General features: G+C 45.9%; 1 long non-coding RNA gene across 2 annotated transcripts; it reads left to right on the top strand.

The window, feature by feature from the left end:
- The first annotated feature begins 9715 nt into the window (after positions 1 to 9715).
- LOC116964248 lies at positions 9716 to 24751 on the top strand. Of its 2 annotated transcripts, none has more exons than XR_004408639.1 (3): positions 9716 to 9776; positions 18170 to 18289; positions 24688 to 24751. It is a non-coding gene; the product is annotated as an uncharacterized LOC116964248 (long non-coding RNA). The 2 variants fall into 2 exon arrangements; XR_006165443.1 differs by lacking the exon at positions 24688 to 24751 and adding an exon at positions 20864 to 20948.
- The last annotated feature ends 579 nt before the right edge of the window (positions 24752 to 25330 follow it).

Here is a 25330-nt window from a genome sequence, read left to right as displayed (position 1 = left end):
TATAATCTTTATCTCTGTAATTGCTCACTTAATCTGATCTGTTTCCTCATGCATTTGCCACTATATTCTAACTTTCATTAACCTTGACTAAACAATTTGGTCTCTTGATAATCTTTTTAGGCAGTCTCTCTTAGTTTTTTGTAACCTCTTCAGGTGTATTGTTACTTAAAACCACCTGTTTGTCTGTAATTTTTTTAAATAGGTTTAGGTGTTCGGTTTTGTTTTTTTAGATGTCTCTATGAATTAACTGCCATATAGAAAAATTACAAGCAATTTTTATCACGAGAAGATTTGTGTTTCATCTGCTTTTAGTTGTTTGTTTGGTTTTTTTTTTTTATCAAAAAGCAAACTGAAGCAATTCTGTAGGGTGCATCCATTACCCATGGGAATGCATTTCCATCTGCAAGACCCCTGGGGCTCTTTGGAGGGCAGCAGGGCCCCGCATCTGTAAAAGAAATGAATCATATGCCATCCTTAGAGACTTCAGTTTTAAAATGTTGAACTGTTTTGATGGGGAAAAAAGAGGTTAGAATTGAAGTAGTCTTTTATTGGTGAATAGCTTGAAGTAAAAAAAAAAAAAAAAAAAAAGAAAAATTTAAAAATTCCAAATACCCCTAAATCCCAAGTAAATTTGGATCTGTAACTAAATGTTGTGGTTCACAGTAGTTTTCAATGAAAATATTTGCGATATGGAGGGCCCAAAGAGAACATGTCTCGGAGTTTTCTGAAAGTAAAAACTTACTGAAAGAAAAAGTACTTTGTGTCCTCTCCAAAACATCCAGGAGAGGGCCCAGGATGCCTGGAATGATCCTGGCCCTGCTTAGAGAGCAAATCGTGAACATTACTCAGTCACCAACATGCTGGAAAAAATTCAATTGCTTTTTAAACAGACATCTGAATGTTATTTCATAGTCTTTCCATTATGTGAAAAAATAGAAAATTCATATTGGGAAGCTCAGAGAGCTCAGAAATACATGGATTTGTGTGATAATAAAAGTATAATCGATATGCAAACATTCTCTCCATGTGAGACTATATAGGGATTCAAAGAAGGGAAGAAAGAAGGCTTTGCTTTATTCTCTGTATCCAGAAGCCTTTCTGTTGCAGAAACTGAAGCACTATAGATCCTTGGTGGAGGTTTGATGCAAATACAGGAAAACTTAGGTATTATACACCTATAGTATTTCACCCTGCTGAGCTGCCTTTACTGGGGCCCTGCCTGCTTCAGCTGCAGCTCGCCAGCAACCTTCTTCCCTCAGGAACACGAATATTACAGCTTAAATACCTGTCAGAGATCCATGGCTATTCACAATACCCTCCAAGCCATTTTGTCTTTGCTATCCAGAAGTGTAGAATTGTCACCTCCCATAGAAGAAAGGCATTATTTAGAAATGCAGGTGAAAAACAGTTAGTCCTGGACCAAAACCTAATTTATGATCCAGTGTCTGGTTCTTGGGGCTAAAACCGAGTTTCTGAAACTCTCATCTATTTGCAGAGGAGTACAGCATGTATCTTGGCTTGTGTGGAAGAGCTGGTTTAGATTTCTGTTGAGAATAATTCTTCTCATTAAAGTTCAATTTATAGTAAAAGATGCCCAGCGTCAGAAGTCACTACATTAAAAATACTCCATGTTTACAAATACTCTTTTTTGACCTTAGACAAATTAACACTTCATACTAAATTTTAACATGAGGCAGGGAGAAACCACACCAGTGAGGCAAGGTGTTAAAGGAGACTCGAACTCCGTCGTGGGTTACTCTAGGATTTTATTCAGGTCCAGCAGCGTTGGGTCACCTCCGCAGAGAGTGACAGCTTACATGAGTTCGCATACATGTATTTATGCACCTACAAAGCATTACCTAATCCAGAATACACAGAATTATACTTTATCAGTCATTATTATCTTGACAGTGGGTTTCACATCTTGTTCTGGAGTCCGACCACTTCGTTGTTTGTTTTCTTTTAGTCTTCAAGGGCGATTACCTCAAGTTCTGTACGTCTCAGTTCTTAGTAGTCACAATGATAGATCTCCCATTGCTTCGGTAGCTAAGGGCCAGTTTCTCATACATCAACATCCTTTGAACTGTCAGGCACATCATTACCTTTGTTACAACATTTTATTAATGCTCTATTCAGTTGACTGCGCATGCAGCCCTGGGCTGGGGCTATACAGGGAACAGAGCTGATAGAACAGCTTGTGCAGCAGCACTGCATTGCAACATTTTCTCAACAGTCCCCCCTTTTCTTTTAGGATACTCACTATCCTATCGGATACAATAGGGTCTGGTGGGTATACGAGATAAACACGAGACACAACACTGACATACAAACATTACCATGATCAAAATGATTATGACTAAAACGACTACCATTAGAATCTTCTTGATTAAAGTTGGAAAATCAGGAATCCAAGAAGTAGCCCATTGCCATAAATCACTAACATCCCAGGATACATTGTCTCGTTGCACAACTTGCATCATATGGCTTACTTCCTATTTTGGCAACATCTTATTCTTTCGTTTAAATGTTTTTACCAACACTTCATCTCCCACTTTATAATCATGAACCCGTACTTCTGGTGTCACACCTTGGTACCAATATGCATATTTTCTAATTTTCTGAAAGGAATCTTGTAAATATAATAAATATTGAGTGACATTCTCATCTCCGTCCAGTAGTGCAGTTTTTGCTGAAATATATGAACCAGGTACAGCTAAAACTCGTCCAAATAGGACCTCTGCTGGGCTAATTCCTAACGGCTGCTTTGGAGTAGTTCTAAGATCCCATAAAACTAAATTTAATGCCTCTGGCCACTTTAATCCAGTTTCACTGCATACTTTCGCTAACTTCTCCTTAATTGTTCTATTCATTCTTTCTACTTGCCCTGATGAAGGTGGGTGATACGGAGTATGAAACTGTCCTTTGATGTCTAGGGTTACATAAACTTGTAATAAAATAGATGCTGTAAAATGCGGTCCACGGTCAGAGTCTATCACCTCAGGTACGCCATATCGAGGAATGATTTCCTTAAGCAAGATTTTTACAACTATTTTTGAATCATTCTTCCGGGTCGGGAAAGCTTCTACCCACCCAGAGAGTTGTTCTACTATTACCAGCAAGTATTTATATCTGAGAGCGGCTGGCATTTCCGCAAAGTCAATCTGAAGTTTCTGAAAAGGACAGACTGCTGGCGGCCTCTTCCCTGGCGTTACTTTTGGCCTTATATCTCCATATCTCTTACACAAAGAGCATCCTTCAGTCAGTTTCTTAGCTGCTGAAAAGATTCCTGGTGCTGCCCATAGCTGCGTTACCTTTGAGGCTACTGCTTCGGGACCTCCATGCCCCTTCTCATGGTACCAACGCGCAAGCGGCAGTACATACCTTCTGGGCAATAGAGGTTTACCATTCAGGGTCCAGATCCCTTTATCTTGCACAGCTTGCATCTTCTTCCATTCGTGAAGATAAAAGGAAGATCCGTCAGTAAAGAGATTCAAATCAGGGTGTTCCACCGGAGTGTCCCTCAAATCTTCTCTAGTCTTGCTTATGGTTTTCAAGACAGCTACACAGTCGTGTGATCTTTCAGGTTCAGTCACTGGGAGTAAGGTAGCAGGGTTAAGAGTCTTTGATCTCTCAAGTTTGACATTCTCTGTTAGCAAAAGGATAATTTCATATCTGTGTGTCCTTTGTGCAGAAAGCGCTTTTTCTGCATATTTAGTTAGTAAAAGTTCAACCTCATGGGGAACAGCAACTATGAGATAATGGCCTAGCACAATATTCCTTGCCTTTTCCACCAGCTCAGCAGCTGCGGCAATAGATCGCAGACAGTATGGAGATCCTCTGATAACTGGGTCCAAGGTGACAGAATAGTATGCTACAGGACGTTCGTAGGGTCCATGCTTCTGAATTAATACTCCCTTTGCAATTCCTCTGTTCTCTGTTACATATAATTTAAAAGGTTTTTTGTAATCTGGTAACCCAAGAGCTGGAGCATTTACCAAGGCAGTCTTCATGGACATAAAAGCTGTTTCCAATTCTTCCGTCCATGGTATGGGTTCTGGGCTCACATCTTTAGTAGTCTCTACCAAAGGTTTTGCAATCTCTGAAAAACCCAGTATCCACGGTCTACAATATCCAGCTTGTCCAAGAAAGGCTCTCATTTGTTTCTTAGTCAAAGGTCTAGCGATTTCCTGAATTGCCTGTACCCTATCTGGATCTAATTTCCTAGTACCTTCGGCTAGTATAAACCCTAAATATTTTACCTCAGGCTCACAAAACTGCAATTTGGAGAGAGATGCTTTATGTCCTTTCTCATATAATCTAAGACATACATATTTAGTATCTTTTACACAACTGTCATAATCTTTACTTGCAATTAACAAATCATCCACATATTGTATCAATTCTGACCCAGCCGGTAGTTCCAGATCTTGTAAGTCTCTCTTTAATATTTGAGAGAACAAAGTTGGTGAAGCAGTAAATCCTTGAGGAAGTCTGGTCCAGGTATACTGGCGACCTTCCCATGTGAAGGCAAATAAATTCTGGCTGTCAGGGTCAATTGGTATTGTAAAGAAAGCTCCGGTCAAATCCAAAACAGTATAGTATTTCGCCCAAATTGGTATTTTTGTAAGGATAGTAGAAGGATCGGGAACTACTGGATGTGGGGGTTCTACATATTCATTTACAGCTCGTAAATCCTGAACAAACCGATACTCAGGATTTCCATCCTCATCCTTTCGATTTTTATTTACAGGTAAAATGGGAGTATTAAAAGGACTAACAGTAGGTCTTAAAATGCCCTTATCCAAAAAATTCTGTATTTGTTTAGTGATACTAGGAATAGCTTCTGCTACGATAGGATACTGCTTAACTGCTGGGGGTATACCACCTTTAATCTTAATTTTTACGGGGGTTGCAGATTTCAGAAGTCCCACATCTTTACTAGATTGACTTCAAGCAGAGAAGAGCAAACTGGAGATGAACCTGCAGGAGAGTGTTGATAAGGCATATTTTCACAGCAGTGGAGACAAGGGGATCGGGTGGTATCCATTGAGCAGCAGTCCTTGTGCAGATGATTCTCGAAACTGAGAAGGAATTGAAGTGTCAACAAGAACTTCTGAGCAATGAGAAGATCAAGGCTGAAGAAAGGGAAGAACTTTTGTTAAAGGTTCAGAGGCGGTCAGAGATTCTGGAGGACAGCCTAACAAACAAGATCCCTCAGATTCAAGAAGAATCTACTGAGCAAGAAATATTTATTCTGAGAGAAGAGCTGAGCCAGGCAAAAAGGAAATGGCATGAAATGGAGGAAGTAAAGGCCAATGAATGTCAAAGAGAATCTGAAAAACTGGAGAGAAGCAATTTTATTCCAAAATTGCCTGAATGTTAGGAAGCAAGCACTCTGACAGAAAGTGGAGATGGTAATCTTACAATACAACTAGAGAATCTCCAAAATGAGAGAGAGCAGTTAAGAGAAACCATACAGGAGACAATTAGCAAGAATTCAGAGATGCAGGAGGAGTTGAAATGTGCTCATTGCTCTCTCAGACAACATCAGGAGACTAATGTGGAGCTGAAAGAAAGTATTTCAGAGAAATAATATCAACTCTTAGAAGCGTAAGAGGCATTGAAGGAAACAACTGACGAACTGCAGCAGGAGCTCACTGAAGTCACTGAAAACCTGATTCATGTCTCTTCTGAATATGACAAGCTACTGTCAGAAAAAGAAGAAAAAAAAAAAAAAAAAAAAAACTTAGCGCATTTTTCAGCATTGTCCCTTAACCTCGGCATTTTTTCTTGCCACAACATTAAATCACCAGGTTTCCAGGGTTGGTGTGTGGAAACTGCAATAACTGGAGGAACTTCAGGTCCTGAGTTGGGGCCTACTCTAGGATTGGAATGAAATTCCACTACCATAGGATATTGTCCTACAACAGATTTCCCTTCTGATTGTGGATGGGAACTCTGGTTCTGATTCTTTCCCTGATGATCATCAAGGAAGGCAATTAATTCTTCTCTTTTCATAGGTTTCTTTAGAGCCATACGATTTCTCAAATCGGCCCATTCCAGCCATAAAAATAAATAATTCATCTGCTGCGGATTCCTATCTTCTAATATCAATCTCAAACATTTCAACCTAGTTTCATCGAAGGTACCTTCAGGTGGCCATACTTCTTGGGGACCTGCCCCTCTAATTCTGGTTAAAAATGGCCAGTCATCTTGACATAACACTATAATTTTACTTTTACTCAACCCTGCTGTCCCAGAAAGTTTATTCCAATTTGCTAATAATTCTGCCAAGGGAGATCCTTTAGGTACTGAAGGATATCCTCCCATTCTGCAATTTTCTTTGTGAGGGGTATTTCAGAGTGATCCTTTCCTATTCCAACCCACAAACACAGACAAGGGGAGACTTGAACTCACCTTTCTGTAGCCGGCAGTTTGTAGGATGTAATATCGGGATCCTCTTTTATTCGTCCTCCCCGTCACAGCCTAGAGTCCCATCTGGGGTGCCAAAACTGTTAAAGGAGACTCGAACTCCGTCGTGGGTTACTCTAGGATTTTATTCAGGTCCAGCAGCGTTGGGTCACCTCCGCAGAGAGTGACAGCTTACATGAGTTCGCATACATGTATTTATGCACCTACAAAGCATTACCTAATCCAGAATACACAGAATTATACTTTATCAGTCATTATTATCTTGACAGTGGGTTTCACATCTTGTTCTGGAGTCCGACCACTTCGTTGTTTGTTTTCTTTTAGTCTTCAAGGGCGATTACCTCAAGTTCTGTACGTCTCAGTTCTTAGTAGTCACAATGATAGATCTCCCATTGCTTCGGTAGCTAAGGGCCAGTTTCTCATACATCAACATCCTTTGAACTGTCAGGCACATCATTACCTTTGTTACAACATTTTATTAATGCTCTATTCAGTTGACTGCGCATGCAGCCCTGGGCTGGGGCTATACAGGGAACAGAGCTGATAGAACAGCTTGTGCAGCAGCACTGCATTGCAACATTTTCTCAACACAAGGTGTCCTGTTAACACCCTGTTGTTGTAGAGTTGTGACCTCCGTTAGCTCATTCCTTTGGCTCCCTGATTTCAGCGTGATCGTCCACCCTGGCTTTAAACTCTGTGCTGTGCGTTGCCACGCAGCCGGGCAGCAGGACTGAGTAGGCTGGTGGGTGGGAGTTTATTCCTTTAAGAAGATGAGGAGGATTATGGAATTAATTTGCTTTCCCCTTTTTCCCCCCTCCCCCTGTCATCTACTTCTCTTTAATTCCATTTTTATTACTTACATTAGTAATCTGTATGTAGCACTACATACAAGTCTGGACCAAACCCAGAGCATTTGTGCCTTGTGTTGTATGTGTACAGACAACGAGGGGGCTTTTTGCCCTGAAGAGCTCAGAGCCTGGACCTGCAGAAGAAGAGGGAGAAATCAATCAAACGAACAGCACAGCAGTGTTCCCGTTTTACAACCTGGCTAGCAAGATGCAAGTATGCCAGGTTTGCTTTCCCTCTTCCGCCGCCGCAAAGACCGCTCTGCTGCGGCCGGGGTTGCGGAGGAGCTCAGTGCATATTCTGGTGCCCAGATGGAAGCTGAGCTTTTTGCAAAAACTCATCTTGCTGTGTGGATTTCGGCAGGTTCAAGACCTTGGCAGAGCTGGCAACTTGAATAAGACCTAGCAATTCAGGCTTAAACTGCTTCTACATCTAAAGATTCATGTCCACTGCTCCAAGGAGTCAGTATATCAATGTGAGTGCAGAGTATAAAAATGGACCTGCCCTTTCGTAATGGCATTTTTACATATCATTAGCACAACTTTCCAAACCCACTTGCAGCAAAGTGAGACCTTAAGGCTCTTTCCATCAGTGGACAGCTGGCTTACCAGGTACAAATGATCCCTTTAATGTTTTGCAAGGACACATTTTTTCCAGATGCCTGTTTGAATTTGCTGAATTTGGTTGAGTATCGTTCACCTAGTTTTGGTCACTACATTAAAAAAATTCTATACATTACAGGTCATCTTTTAAAAGTATATTTGGGTGCCACTAACTGTGCCTTACAGCTGCAGACTGTTAAAGCCCAATACTGTTAATTTTGTGGCTCTAATACAGAAATTTGAAAGTATATTTCCTACTGTCTTTTACTTGGTCTTCATATGGAAATAAAAGTAAATAGGTGGGTGTCCGTTCATCTGCTTCAGCTTAGTTTTTAAATCAGTTTGCTAATTGCAATTAAAATTGACAGTAAATCAGTAATGCTAAGGGTATACAAGCTCCTCCGACCTTTGAGAAACTAGGCAGTTGAGCAAAGGAAAGGGAGACTATTAGCAGCTGCAAAAAGAGCTCTGAGTAGAGGTCGAGTCTTCTTAGGCTTTATAGTCCATCAGGAGACCCATATCCACAGGACTGCCGATACTGCAAGTTAGTGTGTTTGTGCAACTACTTTGTGTTAAAGCCTATTTAAAACAAACCAAGCTGTGCTTGTTAAAACAAAAAAAGCTTGACTGACAACAAATTAACATTATTCCTTCTCAGACAGTAGTCTTGCCATTCGTGCTTTGCTTTTGAAGCATTTCATCTGCTCTGATTTGCTACAAAAACTTTATTTTGTATATTGGGCTGTAGAGGGTCATGGCCAATTTTGAATGATGCCAGGAAACCAGGATCACTGTAATACCATCTTCCTCATGATGAGTATGTATCCTGGAGGAAATAATTTATCTTTTTTCTACTTGCTTACCCATCTGTAAAATGGGGTTTTTGTTTCTTGGCTTCTCAGGGAATTATTTTAAAACTCACTCCATGTTTATTGCTGCTTTAAAAGTTTAGAGCATTACTAAAATGTTCAGTATTTCTGAGGGGGACTTCACTGGGCTCAGACATACAGGAATGCCGAGGGTGCGTGTAATGGTTTACAGGTAAGAATTTCTCTGGCAGATATTTTGTAAAATATTTGTTTTCCTCCTATGTCTTATCTTGCCCACAGCAGCAAAACTTGAGTAACAACAAAAGGAAAACTTAAATATATGCATATTTTTAATGAAAGAGTCTGATATCTTCTGATCCTCTCTTTTTAATTTGTTTCTGATTTACCATAGCTAAAGAAAAAAGGAGGGGAATGTAGTAACACGGTGGAGAACAGCAGGACCCCCACTTAGGCACTGACAGGGGAGAAGCTGGCGGAATTGAAACCATGAGCTTTACTACATATTACTGCATGAAGTAATGCATTAACAGTCTGATTCTCATGCTGTGTTTCTAAATGGCAGCAATACTTAGAAAGTCAAAACGCTCGTCAAGTATTCAAACACAAAGGCAAGAGTTACTCACTGCAGAGGGAGCCTGTTCAATTATCCCACATGTACCATACCACTCAAAAGGGAACGTTATCTGGTGGTTCAAGCAGAGCTCTGCAAAGCCCTGAGCAAGACGAGGTTCTGCTCTCAGCCCTGGCACTGTGATGTGCTGCAGTAAGGGGGTTTTTAACTGAAAAATGATAAGGCAGCTTCTTGCCCCATAGAAGCTGATCTGGAGAAACAATAAGGAGACATAGGATGGAGAAGGATTAAACAGGAGAATTTTCTCAGCACTTCCTCATTTTTTTTTTTCAGCATTGCATGTTTAATAGTAGTTACGTTAACCAACACTTATTGATTCCCTTCTGCCATTAGCTGAGTTTGCTTTGCAATTTTTTCATGTTTCAGTTGTGCCAGCCGTGTGCCTGCCCTGCTCATAAACAGATGGCGATCCAAGGAAGCAAAAAAAAAGGGAGGGTAAGAAATGCTGTTGAGTTCTTCCCAGCTTGTGTATCTGATGTGGTTGACTCTCTAGTGAGCTTGTGAAACGGCAACTTTGTTCTGTGTTAGCACTTAAAAGAGCTATTGGACAGGGATTCAGAATAATCACTGACAACTGAGCAACGGCATGCTGCGGGGGGTGGTCTCTTGCACTTTTTTTGACCTTTAAAATTTCTTGGGCTCTCGGCACAACCACGAAGTCCCACAAGCCAAAGTAATCACTGAGCTGAGATAGCTTGCTTGACAGGTGGAAATTACTCCCTCCCAGCTGGGCTTTCTATGCAGTACAGCTCTGAAGATGTACATCTCCCTCCACTCATTGCTTGGCTCTTTAGAGAAGCAGGTCCCTTATTCTAAAGGAGTTAATTTGCTTAGCTGGCCTCTTTCTTCATCTCCCTTGCATTTTGCAGCCAATAAGCAGCTGATGGAGTTTCAGCCTGTTGAAAGTTTGTGGTCTTTCTTGATTGGATTTTGGATTGCACGGCTGCCAGTAATACTGTTTCTCAAAGCCCAGGCTTTGAAAATTACTTAGCCTTATGTTTGGCAGTTCAGTTAATAAGTTGCCTAATTACAGTTCTAGGAGCGGATCCAGTACCTTTAGAAACTGTAGTGGAATCTAAATACCTTCTTCCTTCTCTGCCTTGAAATGGTATTAATTTCTTTCTTCTCTAAATGGCAACCGAATTAATTTTGGAGAGACCTGTTGCTTCAAGTGGAGTCAGTGGATTAATAAAAGTGTTAATTATTAAAGGCTGCAAATGCTCCCTAATGATTGTTTGCTGTAAAGTTAATGTTTGATTGGAGAAGGTCATCTGCAAGCCTGAGTAGAAAACCTGTCTCTGTAATAGCAGGTGAAAGCACAATTACCTTCTCTTCATGATATGCACTAGTGCTCTCTACTACACTCTGCCTGATCATCCTAAACAATGAGCTTGGAGGAAGAGCTGTTTTTTCATAGGACAGCTGCAACCCAAAAGGTCACCCTTTTTAATTAAGTGGGAGCAATTACATCTGATACTGTGCTTCCTAGAATGAGGTATGGGCACCTCATTCCGGATCCCTACCTGAAAATGAGCCTTGTGCTGAGGGTGGTTTGTAGTGTTTTGCAGCCCAAATGGCTGCACTGCACAGCTTCCTGAGAGCTCGATTAACACATGGCAGATATGCAAAGGAAATGAACGGATGCTATGTTTTCACACCCATAATCTATGCTGAAGTGATGTGCAGTCAGAAGCGTCTAGCAATAATCTGCGCTGCAAAAACTCAGCCTGCTGCATGGCTGGAGTGGCGGGTGTCATCCCAAACCCACGGTGTGCAGTTACCCATCTATGATCTTCAGGTGCAACTGAATTGAATGGCACCAGCAGGTATCTTCCCTGAAAGAGATGGGCATCCCATTGCTCCAGTTGAAGAATGAGATTCTCTAGTAATTCTAGGTCTAAGGCACGCTGCTGAGCCTTTCTGAGCCGAGCTCGTAGGGGCAGGTTAACCGCAGGCTAGCCGGAGCCTGTGACAGTGTTTCAATTCTGAACCCTGTGCTTTGACTGTTTTCCTCTACTGAAAGTTAATTGGAAAGGACATCAAGAATCTGGCTTAACATTTTGATTTTTCTGAAATGATGGTTGGTAGTACTAAGGGTGGGAAGAGACCTCAGTTTTTCCCAACCCTGCCACTCACTTTCTTTGTGGTTTTGGGCAAAGCATTTAACCTGTCAGTGCTTTGAACTTTTTTTTTTTCCTATTTAAATTCGTCTGATAATGTACAAGTTTGAGAAAAACCCTCAAGAGCCTTAAAGGAAGGGCGTTGTCACAGTGCTGCCAAGTTCTGTAGTTGTTAGGAGAACGGATGTTTAAGTTTACAATTTAAAACAAAACAAAACCCTCTTTGAGTAAGGCATTGCATGTAGCTGCTGGGGTTTAGGCATTGATATTGTTGCAAGTCCCTGTAGACAGTCCCTAGCTCATTGCTTCATCAGAGGAATGAAACTCGCGTGTTTTGTAAAAGGAAGTGTATGTAGTAAGAAGGGGAATATCAAGAGGTGAGTCTCTGCCAGAGGTGAACAGTCAGAAACAAAAGGGCGGGGAGCAGCCAAATGCCCCGGTGCAGCTACACCTCAAGCGAACAAGGGACACAACATAAGAACCTTCTTTATAGTAAACAATGCAGTCAGTATGTAAAAGCAGAGTCGGAAAGGGTGGTTGCTGACATGAAGAAATAAAAGCTGCTGCTTTATCTTTCAGAACTGACAAGGGCTTTGGAAGTGTCTGTTATGAAAGCACTGTTCCCGAGAGGAAGAGGATGAGGGCTTCTGAAATGTCTCCTGTGACACATAGCACCAGGAGAAGCCCTGTCAGTCTGATACAGGATTGTGAGAGATCATCATGTGAGAGAGAACTGAAATAATTCTGACCTTTTGATGTAGGAAAGCTCTTTCACTTTATGGACTGTCCATGCAATCCTTTCAACTTTGAGGATCTCTTCATTAACCTCTTAGATCTTCATAGGCAGGCTCAAAAGAACAGCTTCTGTCTCCTGGGATTTTGGCCCCTTGCTTTGCAGCTTCGAATTAGCCGATGAAAAGGTATTGAGCAGAATCCAAACTGCACGTGCTCCCATCATAGTGAAATACAGAGAGAAATCTCCTGACAGATTCTGACACCAGGAGCCACAACAGCGAGCAAACAAACACACACTGTCTGGGACTTCAGGGGTTTTGTATGTTCAGCCAATCGAGACTTAACAGCCCGCTTTTCACTATAATTCACAGGGACATGGGAATGTTTCGGCTGCACCAGCACTGCTAGGCAGTGAATGACCTCCAGTGTAACTTGGGACCGTTCCTGCTCGTAGCTGTGACTACGCGAGCGTGGGGTGAAGCAGCCTGTCTGTACCCTGCCAGAGCCCACAATTAAGCCTCTCAAGCCTGTTTAAATGATACCAAGGCACAGCTCCAGCGAGAGGTCTCTCCCTTTCGCTACCCTAATTTACGCTTGTTGTTGATCACTTAATATCCCCCATTGGAGCATTTCACTCAGCAGAAGAAAGGTCAACAAGGGAGAGCAGAGTTCTTGGCTTGCACATCTGCTCTGCCAGGCTCTTTAGGAAGTGTCCGACACTTGTGGATCTTTACAGTGTCTGGTGAAGACTGTCAGTAATTTAGCCAAGGACTAGGTCAGTATGTGTAAGCTGTCTGTGGCAGAGCCTCTTGTTTATGGAAGGGTGTGGACAGCAAGTGACAGAGAGGGACCCACACTTCATATGAGTGCCTTTGTGAAGTGCATTTCAGAGCATATGAGGATGACTGATTTCTTCCCAGACTGATGCTGGTGGGGCACAGGCCAGGCTTCACATGTGGGGGATTTGGGGGGTTTAGTTGGGTTTTGTTTTATTTTGTTTTTTTGTTTTAAGTGTCTAATCAGCAGGAAAAAGGGCCAGAAATACATCTCAGCAGATAAAAGCCTCCGAATCCCGTATCCAATTGAAGCTGCAGAAAGAATGAAGGTTGGCAGAACGTAAATTGGAGTTCAGCCAGGACCCTGGGGCTCACCCTCCTCCTTCTGTGAAAGTGCCATTAGATATTTGATAGCTGTATTGGGTCCAACCACTCAGTTTTATGTATCCCCAGAAAGGCTGAAGTTGCCGGAGCAGGAAACCCTGTCGGCTTCTTGTTGGAGTTAAGACTATGTAGTAGCACCTACTGAATCTTTCCTAGCCACAGCTTGTAGCACCTGAATTTTCTCTATGGCGATTCCTCTCCAGGTTCAGCCAGCTGAAAGCCTGCTTCTTCACGTGTGGGATCTGGCAGGATCTCAGCCCAGAGGCAGTACATCTGCAGGCTCCACTCGCAGCTTTGTCTTTATTACTGCTATGGCAGGCGACTGCATCTTTGATCCGCTTCTCCCCTGCACCCTCCCACGTTCAGCTGAACACTCCCCCAGAGCCTGCAGCGGGGAGGGAACGCTCGATACACGAGTTCTCTGTGCCTAAGGATTTTGCTGGTGCAGTTCCCCGAATCCCCTCGCTTTTGGCCACGTCTGGCCACGTCAGCACGGCGTGGCAAGGTAGAGCAGCTTGCGTTTGCCTGTGCATGGAGGGGAGAGTCCTGGATTCGTTGCTGCGCCTGTGTAACAAGCCCTGCCTTGTTCTGTCCTGGTGTGATCAACAGGACGGGGCTTCTCTGCCCGCCCTGTCATCGCGTGGGAGGGATGTCATCACGGGCTCTGCCCAGCTACTGTCAGCAAATGTGCTCCTGCTAGCTGGGCAGGATGGCTGCGTGTCACTGCTTTGTCCCGGTGGCCAGAACACACCAGAAAAGTTCTTTCTTCTGATTCTTTGGTATAAATATTTCATGCGACCCAGGAAAGTCCCAGTGGGGGCTGCGCTGTGCACTCTGAACATGGGCCACGTGAATGGAAGTGGTGTATTAATTATTATGAAACAGCTCTGAGAAACAAATGCAGGTTGCCATGGAAGCACCAGCAGCGACAATGTCACCTCATTTTTAAGATGCTTTCAATGTTCCAAACACAATTTCCCTTCTCTTTCAAACCAGACAATGGCAAAATAGCCCAGTGGAGGGGAGATGGGGCTGTGTCCGTAGGCTGTGCAAAACTTGACTCCCCTTTGTTACAGCTGAGAGATCAACTTCGTGCCTAAACGATGGGGAGAGGCAGAGGGGGCTGCAGGTGGAGAAGTTAACCCAGGAGGCAAAGGAAAGCGCAGGCTGGAAATTGGGGGAATGGGCTGTTCCTTCCTCAGCCAGAAATATAAGGGCTGGGGATGCACAGGGCAGCTAGTTGTGACCTCTGCTCCTTGGGAGGTTTGGGGTGTACCAGGAGAAGAGTTAAACATTAAAGAGGGTTAGAACAGGGACACAGGAAGCTGTCTCTGAGGATCTGAATGGAATAAATTGAGATCTTGTATGAGAGAGGAAATGAGGCAAGAAGTAACGTTGAGAATTAATAATGCCGATTTAATGAATGCAAAAATTCAAATTATTGGAGAGCAGTGAAAAAATACAATAGTAAATGCCTGGAAGCTGGGTTCTCCCTGTCCCTTTCAGTGATCTATGTGAAGCAAGAAGGTGACCTTTTAACCCACTTGGTCTTAATGAACCTTTTGTTGCCCGGCTTGCCCCAGGAACTTGTAGTTTTAATGCGCGTAGCCAGTACTGGTAAATCTAAAGGAATAATTAGTTGTAGCCAAGCCTTGACTTGTCTGCCCTCGGAGAGTCCCGTCTGCAGGCTGCAAGCACACACTTGAAGGCAATAGTGTTTAAGTGGTGGTGCGGTGCCATGTGCCAGCCACGCCACCCCGACCGAGGGCGGGCGGGTTCTGGCCCCGCTGAGCGGTGGCCTGGTCCCTGCTCCCACAGCCGGGGCGCGTCACCGTGCAGACGGGGCCCTGCGAGCCCGGGCAGCTACCGCGGCACCGCTGATGGGCATCGGCTGACAGATTTACTGAGCCACTGAAATGTGGTCACCTACAAGCCAGTGTTCTGCACTTTCATGGGTGTTAATAGCAGAGATGCAACGTTTGTCCGGCAACACTCACTATTTCTGCCTTTGGAGTTGTGCCTGTTTAACTGTGCCCTTAGTCTCTCACTTCCCATTTGTTCTCTTGCAATTGCCTCATTTCTTGATTCTCTGGCGCCGCCTCATTTTTGGGCTTATCTTTGCTGTGGTACCACGCATGCCTAAAAACCTGTACTGTTAGCCACCTAGACAAGGGCCTTACAGAAATTTCTGCAGTGCTCAGAGCATGAGTAGAAATAGATTTACTGGACTCATGCTGTTCAGAATTGGTGGAAAAAAATGTTACAATGCCATAGATTCCTAAGACCCAATGTCTTTGCTTTCTGAAATCTTTCAGTGCATGGAATTCTGCTGCCTTAGATGATCTTTATGGAGACGCCAATTGCTAACGCAGAGGGCAGCAAGGTTCATTCAGGAAGGCTGGAACCATGGGCGGGGAGCTGAGGCCCTGGCTCTTGGGTAGTTCACGCTTGCATGAAGGGGATTGTGTCCCTGTGCTTTTCAACCAAACCTGGAGAGGGGCTACTCCACCATTCATGAATGGCCTTAAAATCTCTCTTGGACTAAAAAGGGACACTGCAACCCACTGTTTGTATGGAAAATTCACACATACTCAAGTACAGTTACTTAAAAAAAAATGCATTTAAACCAAATAACTAATGACATAACTTAGCTCGGCCTGAGTTTTGTTTTGTTTGCTTTTGAGGAGGTTTTTTCTAGGCCCAAACAAAAATCAAAACAGAAAGCCTTGCAGTGTTTTTCAGTGACCTTGGATGACCATGTGCAGAAGGAAGACTGCAATATTCCAGCTGTTAAATCAAGCGATTGTGGATTTTGATTCTTTGCTGAAAGGCTGGTATCTCTCGGCAGTAATAGCATGATCCAGAGCCAGGCCAGCGGGCAGCAGGCAGGCACGGATGAAAAGTACTCTCCTTAGATTCATTTTAATTCCCTCTGTATCTTATGATAACTGCTAAATCATCAACACCAAGAATAGCATTTGTGGTTATTAAAAGCATCCGTCAGTCCACTTAGCCACTGTAGCTGGTGCTAACCCCAATCTGTCTGGTTTATGCTCCTGCTGTGTTGACTCTGCACCTCTGCAATGACAACAGGGGTGCCAATTTAAAAAGGAGGATGGCAAGCGGCATTGGCTATACTGGAAAGCAGAGGAAGATGCACAGAGACTTTGAAATTCACTTCGGAAAGGAAAAAAAAAAGAATAGAAAACCGATTTCTCAAAGGTTTGGCCCTGCTAAGCCTCAGCTCCCATCCAAAAGAAAGCTGTGACACTGCTTGGTGGACTTTAGCTACAAACACATTTCATTTGCATCCATGTCTGGCCTGTTAGCAGGAAGGTTGCTGGGAGTCCCTGGCACATGGGCTGCAATACGTGGGCTTCACGGCTGAGGCTCACAGTGTTCTTGCTTGTCTGGTCGCTGCCTGGAAAATACGCTGTCATGAGGCAGCTGGGCCACAGCAGATCATGCACAAGTGAGGGAATATCACTGGAACTGTGCTCATATGAATCTGCTTCCAGAGGCAATAGCCAGATGTCTGATACCTAAACCAGCCACAGGGTTCTGGAGAAGTCACCTGAAACCTGCCTGGCTCCAGCTCCACGCACCAGCCCTTGATCATTGTCCTTCTCTCCGACCTCAGACCTTCCCCTCCCTCCCACTCAGCTTCCCTCCCCAGGGTTCGCTCACTCTCCACTTCTGCTTCAGTCCCAAATCCAATACCCAGCTCAGTGCAGGTCCCGTTCCCAAAGTGGGAGATGTTTCACCCAGGGCTCCTGGCAGGGAACAGCAGCAGAGGAGGAAGGCACTGATGGTTGCATACGGCCTCATCCAGCAGAGGAGAAAAGCATCCTCACATCGCCCTGACTGTAGTGAGACTTCAAAGTGCACAGCATCCCTTTGCAAGTAATTTTAATACCATAGTGGTTTTGGAAGCTGGGCTTGAAGACTCTGGGGTGAAAACCCTTCTCTCTGAGTGATGAAGATGGCAACCTCCTAATCCTAGAGAGCAAATGTCAGCCTGAAGCTCAGGAAATGGAGGGAAAAAAAAAAAAAAACAATGCATCAAAGGGGACACAGATGGTCAAAAACTGATGAAGAGCACAGCTCCCTGGCAGGGAGCCTGTGGGCATTAATATGAAAGTAATTGTTCTACAGATGCACAGTTCTTCTGACAAACGAAGTTCTAGCAGCTAATGACAAGATGGGAGCTGTTTGACTAAACAGCAGGCAATACAGATTTTCCAGTACATTTCATATGGATTTTTTTAAATAATGAGGTTTGTGGGTTTTGCGTTTGGTTCGGGGGATTTTTTTTGTCTTTTTAAAAAAGCCTTCCTTCATTTGAGTTTAAAAAAGGTTCCTGTATTTCCCATCCCTTCCATCTCCAACCTTTATGTACAGCAGCTGCTGAGAAGTCCAACTCAATGTCCGGATGCCATACAAGTTTGCAGTGCCAGCAGCGAGCAGTTTTTAACAGCCTGAGCAGTCAATGCCTTTTCTGTCTGGCCCTCGGTTGCTGGCAGTGCCTGTGATGCTGTAATCAAGCCTGCTCACAAAGCCGGGCTGGGTTCGGTGCACGGATAGATGATCTGCACCGCCAGCCAGCTCCAGCACCGAGCTGCTGGCAGGGTGAGGTTTTGGGCTTGCTCCTGACCCAGCCCTCCAGCATGCTGCCGTGAGAGTTCTGTGGCCTGAGAGAAAATGTCATGAAAGTCTGTACCTTGAACTCTTGCCATTGTTAATTAACCACCTAATCTCTCTCTTATGCAGCACACTTCAGCAGTTCATTTGTCTTGTTCTCTTCATTTGGCAGGTGGAGAAGCTAAAATACAAAAGACCAACGTTTTCACCAATTGTCATCCACCGAGCCCATCTGCAGAAGCCAAAATAAACCAAAGTTCCCCAAACGCCAGACCAGCACATTGACCACAAGGTAACACTGCTTCCATCCCGTTCTCCCTATACAATTTGATACAATTTGTCCTATTTCTCCCTTTGATTCTTCTTGAAGGGTGGGAGTGCTACACTCAATTCCCAAATGATTCCCCAGCCTACCTCAAAACTTTGTGCCTCTTCTGGGAAAGAGCACATCACATGGTGGCTGATAAGCAACACGGCACTAGCAGAGCCACGGCGACCGGAGCGCAGAGTAAGGGGATTTGATGCTCCTTTGCCAAGAAATGGGCAAGTGGGGCTGTAGCGTTTAGTCCCCATGTCAGGCTTGCTGGTGCTGAGAACATCCTTGGGAAGGAAGTTCTGTCCTCACCGTAACAATGCTCTAAATTTCTGCTCACTAATACCAGACTCCAACCAAATGTGGTTTTCTCACTGGGCAGACAGTGGGCTGGAGTATCCCTTCTCATGCCCTGCACAGCAGCTGAGGATGTTTCTTCTAGCCTGGCACCCTCCACCCACCTCCTAGAAACTGCACACAGAGTGCTCTTCCCAAAATGTGATGTGATGCAATAGGAGCCCAGCACTTCTCAGCACAATCCCTCTTCAGCAACTGGAGAAAACGAACAATGACAAAAGGTGCCCTTAAGGATATTTGCTTCCCAGAGGAATGCACTTACGGGCTCTGCGAAGCGCACTGACGTTATTAAAAGGATGTGCGCGGGGGAGCGCTTGTCAGCCCTAAGTGAAATTGATAAAAAGATGTTTTATGCAACAGGCTGTATTTAAATCTCGGGGACAATTTAAGCTGCTTTGTGAGTAATAGCACCTCTTTGATTGAGAAGCCATGTTTTAAATATGGAATTAGTGAAAGCGCGTGTGTTGGTGACCCTGTTTTCAGGGAAGGTGCTGTTATGCATGTTGCAGTGAGCAGTGGGACTTGAGGCACAGTGGAGTGACTTTAACCCTTCAGTGGCTTTCATCTGATTAAGGACAAGCCCCTCAGCTCTTTTCTGGCATGTCAGAGGTTTGGGTTTGGTCCCTGACCACTGCGTGGTGATTGTGCTCAGTTGGGAGCATCGGATTTGAGAGGAGAAGTGCAAATGCCCAGCTGCAGGCTTTTAAAGGGCTGACAGCAGAAAGGCATCTACGCCAGCCCGGATCTGAAACCCTCTCCTGGTTAATTGCCTTCTGCCTGTGCAAGATCAGCCTCTGTTTCAGACAACTATCACATTCATTATCGTTCCCTTTGAGCTGTCATCCAACGTTACTGTTCCCCGCCACACTCCACCCCAGATCTTGGCTCCTTTTCAGTGCTCACTTGATGCAGTTTGGCATCTCTCTGGGCGAGAAGTGCTATTGCTGCCACCTTCCCCTATCAATATCCCTTTCTTGTAGTGCCCTTCTGCCTTGGCGCTCAATACCATCAACAGAGTAATTAGCATCACATTATAATTGAATTGTCAAAAGGAGCTTGCATCAGAGCTGAGCAAGTCGGCGGGGTTACTGCTGTCTCCTTTGGTCTTTTGTCATCTTTTTAACATCTTTTCTTTATCACTTTATCATTTATTAGTCACGATCGCATCTAAGGATTAGATTGGGAGCCTTTTGGGGAAGGTTCTGTGTCTCCACGCTCCTGCAGCATGCCCGCAGCGCTGCAGGCGGCTAGAAACCTGTATCAAGGGCTGCTGCTTGGTCCCTACCCCATCACTTGGCTTGCAGCCTCTCTCCTCCTTCGAGCTGTGTGCTAAATCTCCAAAGCGAACGAGGGGGATGTTTCCAGAGGAGCTTCAAGTGGCAGCAGATGTGCAGGGGGTTGTGCTGCCCAACCAGGTAGAACCAGCTGCTGAAACTACAGCCGGTAAATGCTGGTAAGCAGCTGAAGTGGCTGCTAAAAAGGGCTTGAACAAGCTCTTGCTCCCTTTTGGTGCCCGCCTTGGGAGCTGCCCCCATCCTCCTCTGCCCAGTCCCGCCCATCCTGGATGGTGCTGCGTGCCCTGGTCCTGCTTTCAGCACTGACCCTCAGTGCTTGCTTGCCAGGGCTGGGTGGTGAGCACCTCGACACCTCTGTCAGGACAACTCTCTCAGCTCCAGGCAGCACAGAAGTATGTACGAGCCTCCGGGGTAGCAGGGGGGAAAAAGCTCAGAGCCTGGCACAGCTGCTTGCTGCAGTCAAATACGAAACAGCTTTGCTGCCACTGCAACTCACCCTCTTGGCCATGAATTTTGGGTTTCCCTTTTGGCAGCAGCATCAGAGAATTTGCAGATGAAAAGCTGCGCAGCAGAGGAGCAGGGCTGGAGCAGGAAGAAACACTACACTGCGGATTTGCCAGGCCCCCACTGAACGTTCTCTCCTCTTGTCTCGCTGCCACTTCCTACAAGATTAATGCAGAGAGCACGTAGAAAATGCCTTGGCAGAAATAAACACGTTTCCCATCCATCTGGGAATCCCAACAATCTCTGTTGATGCTCCTGCTCATAGCCAAGCCACGAGCTTTCAAAACACCATTGGGACCCATTTTACAGTAACATTGCCAAATAAAGAAGGCAGTTCTTACACAGCAGTTTGCGGGGCTGAGAGAGGAAACAAAGCCATGTGTTGTCTCATTTGCAGGTGCTTTGACCTCCTTTTCCTGAGACTGTTTTGCAGCAATACTTCCATTCTCCTCTTCCTCATCTTCCTGCTCTGGGATGCTCCGAAATCCTGCAGGAGATCCTGCTGCTGTTCACTAGTAGCAGGATTGCAGGGTGTGGAGGAGAAGAGCCCGTATCAGGACCCACAAGCCAGAGAGACTCAGGTACGTGGCTGCTAAGATGGCTCGGGCACGGCTGCTTTGCATGCCAGCAAAGTTTTCCAGTAAAGCTGGGCTCTTCCAAAAGGATTAGACTGACTTCCTAGCCAATTTACATGCTGATTGAGGGTAGATCTGTGGAAAGCAGCTGGGAAGGTAGAAACGCTCAAGGGCTAGAGCAAGAGACGCGATCCAGGAGATACTTTCTGTGCTGGTGGCTGGCAGGCCAGGACAAGTCCCTTCAGTGCTCCTGTCTACACAGGCAGGTGTTGAATGCCCTGGGGAACCTGTGAGGAGCGGGATACAGTCACTCCCGATGTGGCAAGAGAGGCTGGAGAAGCATCACTCCAAGTAACTGGATGTCAGCGGTGACCCCAGTGCTCCCATTTGGGGCGGGCTCTGGCAGGAGAGGGCTGTACGGCCCCTTCCCTCGCTGTTGACTGCTGAGAGCTTGAAGAAAGGCCGTGTGTCCTCTCACAGCTGGGGCTGATGCAGGGCCATCAGAGCCTGTGGCACCCACGGCCCAGCTCTGCACAGCCCGTGCTTTGCACACAGAGCAGCAATTCAGCGATCGGAGCAAGCGGCGTTACTGCGAAGACTGCGCGGACAGGGGTTAATGCGCCAGGATTCAGGACTTATCTGGTCCTGCTCTCAAGCAGACGAGGTACATTGCTGCTCTGTGGATACTGCATCTGCTTGCACACACATCATCTGTCCAGTGCCCCTGTAAGGTTCTCAGCTGCTGCATTTCTTTCCTCATTAAAATTAAAGGACCCAGACCTATGTGTTTCAAAGCCCTCTCCTGTTCTTGCATTCACTGAACTACCTGTCCCTGCACTTCCATTCACCCAGCAAGGATTTGCTCAGGAGCAGGGGCCTCTGCTTTGCTGATGACTGCAGGAAGAGCTTGCTGCTAAACGTCTGGAGGACAGGAGTGTGCTGAGAATAATCAATATTTTATGATATCTTCCCAGGCAGGCAGACAGGCTGGGGAGGTTTACAGCCTGGAGGGAGCTGCACTGCCTGACCTGCAGCTCCCGGCAAGTGGAGATGCCACATTCAGAAACAACCAAACACTGCGGGACTTCAGCAAAAGAGAGTCAAACACTCCCATTGCCTGCTGCGCAGCCCCGGCTTCCTCCAGGACTGCTGACTGAATGGGAAAGACATTTCTTCCTGCAGTGGTGGGTCCTGCTTTGATTTCCATGCAGCACCAGTAAAAGGAGCTCCCTCCTGGATGGAAAGCCTGCCGGGCTTCTGCCACCCCGACCCTGCATCTTTTCCCCAGGCCCTGCAGGGAAATCTCCCAGCACGGCTTTGGGGGCTTCTCCACTGTTTGGGGACACTAAAGTCTGGCTCAGGCTCAGCACCTTTGCCATTGTAGCTGTGGGGCAAATGCCCGTGTCCTGCTCCAGCTGAGGGACTGGTTCCCCACGGGCTTGTCCCTTGCCAACTCTAGCATCCAAGAAGAGCCGAATCCTCCCCCACCTTCCGTGGATGTGTGAAACTTGCAGGAACTGAGTTTCTTTGGGACCTCATCGCTCTGCCAGGCAGGGCTGAAATCGGCTGCTGGATCCAGGGTCTGCCACGGCGGGCAGGGACAGAGGCTCTGTACTTCCCCCTCAGGACAACCACCTCCCCCCTGAGGGTACCGCACGCGGGTACGCTTCGTATTCCCGAGCTTAGGGGCTGTGGTGCCTCTTCCACGGCAGGGACAGGCTGTCTGGTCCTCTCTGCTCTCTAACTAGAAGCAGCACCCGATACAGCCACATATTTCAGGGCTGAAGGGTGGCCAGTGACCCCCTGCAACCCAGGGCTGATGGGCAAAGAGAGGAGAGCCCCAGGGCACAGCTCCCACACCAATTCTCCGCTCTTAGCCCGGCACGCAGCTGCGGACTGGCCACCAACACCCTGCCGAATGTATTTCCTGCTTTACACTGCATCCCAATTTACATCTGATTAATTGGAACCTCTAGTTGCTATGGGACTGACATCTCCCTGACTCACCTTGGCTTTCACCTTTTCTTTTTTTGTTTTGTTTTCCAGGTAACTGCTCTTTGTTCTTTTATTTTCCTGCTCGGATGTGGTGGAAAAGCTGGGACTGAGGAAGGGGGTGGGGAAGGGGGAGCTGGAGCTTCTAGTAGGAAATAATGGACTTCATAAATACATAGATAGCTTTTGCAGATGGTCCAGCAGAAATAATCTGCTTTTGGTGGATCAGGAACCACGCAATCAGGCTGAGGCTGCCGGAGGGACTTCCCAGAAGAGGGGCAGCAGAAGGGACTGGGTATGCTGGGCGGCAGGGGACAGGACTGGGGGGGCAGAGGGTGGACATTAGTCCATCTCTGTTCTCACGTGCTCTTCTGCATCCTCAGACATCCGAGTCGGGCAGCCTGAGCATGCCATAATGTGAAGAGCCAGCGTTTGGCACTAGCCAGTCTCAAATTAAAGCCACAAATCAAACCCCGCATTTGCTGTTGGGGTGGTCACGCACTTGTCGCGTGATATTATCTGTCCTGGAAACAGCACCGTAAATAGCCACAGGGCTTAACACATGCATTCACTGCCCAAAGAGCTTACGGTGTGGCAGATCCTCCCTTCCCCGCAGGAGAGCAAGGAAGGGACCTCCCGAGGAGAGGCAGTTGTGGGGAAGGGGGGGCTGGGGTCTCCAGGACCTGTCCTGGGGTGGCAGATCCCCCAGGGCTGCAGGGAGCAGGGGTTAGCCCCGGGGTGGACTCACGCAGGGTGGCTGCTGTCTTAGTGTGGTGGCAGAGCTAAAAGCAGCGGCGGGGACCAGTCTGGCTTCTTTTGGGGTTAGTAAAGCTCCTGCTGGTCTCGGTGCTGGAGGAGAGGGCCCAAACTCTAGCCGTATCATTTGTGATGGCAGAGGCAGAGCGGGGACCACTCCTCTGTGCTGAAGATGCTCATGAGAGAATGATAATCCCTGCCCTGGGGAGATCATTATTCTAACAACTTCTGTCTTTGCTCAAGGACAGCTATCTTTCTCCTTTTAAGTTATTAACGTGGAATTATCAATACCCCTATTCTGGTTTGTTATACCTCCTAGCAGGGTTCAAGGCAGATATCTTTCCAAAGAAATGTAATTGATTCAGTACAAATGAGAGCAGAATGACATTCCGCAGCGAGTCAGAGTATGAATCAGCGCTATCCGAGTTACAGGATGTAAAGATGATGCAGGTACCAGCAGCCTCCGGAGGAGCAGTTCAGGGGCACGGGTCGAAGTGTAGCTCTGCCATATGGTCAGGAGACCAGCAGCCGCAGGAAAAGGAAGCTGGATTCAGAACAAACTGATTTATCAGGTGCACCTGGCATGAAACAACCTGAAACCCAGCGTGCAGCCAGTTTAGCGAATTAAAGGTCAGAGGGGAAGGCTGGGATTGCCACTCTGAATTCCTGAATAGTAGAAGGCACAGGACTTAATTCTTCCTTTCAGTAAGGCATCCAGGCTTAGCTTAAGTTCTTCTACCACTAGAGGCTTCAACCCATTTCTTGATAAATTGCTCCAATGGCCAATTATCCTCATTCTTAAACAGCAAAACAAACACAACAAAAAACCTCCAATCTATTCTGAGTCAAATTTATCCACCTTTATCTTCAGTAATTGGATATGGTCTCTGTCTCCCAGGTTGAAGAGCCTCTTTTGGTCCAGCTGCTGCTCCCTGTAACGCTGCTCTCCGGGTATAGACTGGGTGGATTTGTTGTTAGCCGAGTCCATGGTGCCGCCTTCCATCGCTGGCTCTGCTTGGAGGTGGGAGAAGAGGGAATCGGGCTCGTTACCATCGCTGAGTGCTGCACCTCTCGCACAGGGATCTCAAACCACATCAAAATGAGTAGGTGATTTTGCTTTGCCACAGCAGAAAAGGAAGAGAAGCCAGCAAAGGCCAAGACCGTTTTCCAGAAAAGGATTCCGTGGCTTTTTAGAGCGGTCAGTGCCTGCCCTTCCCTTTGCAGTCAGCTGAGACCCGAGTGCTCAGCCTTGGGAAGGCCAAGCTCACCAGCCATGTGACCAGATTCCAGTATTACTGTATTACTATTAAAAGCTCAAAAACCCAGAGTCAGCTCCTCCCCTGAGTCTAAAAAAAAAAAAAAAAAAAAAAAAAAGTCCGATTTCTCAGCTTGCTGTCTGGATTTTTGAACTTCTTCATATTTTCAACCACAAAAATCTAGAAACCTCATGTTTTAATGGAAGGGAAGACTTGTAATCTGATAACATAACCCTAGGGGTTGTGCGTGAAACAACCAGGCTTGTAAGAACTGGCCACTCTAAA

This window comes from Tyto alba, unplaced genomic scaffold, assembly GCF_018691265.1.
Source record: "Tyto alba isolate M040663 unplaced genomic scaffold, T.alba_DEE_v4.0 Super-Scaffold_20, whole genome shotgun sequence".
Lineage (NCBI taxonomy): Eukaryota > Metazoa > Chordata > Aves > Strigiformes > Tytonidae > Tyto > Tyto alba.
This window is presented reverse-complemented; position numbering and strand designations above follow the sequence as displayed.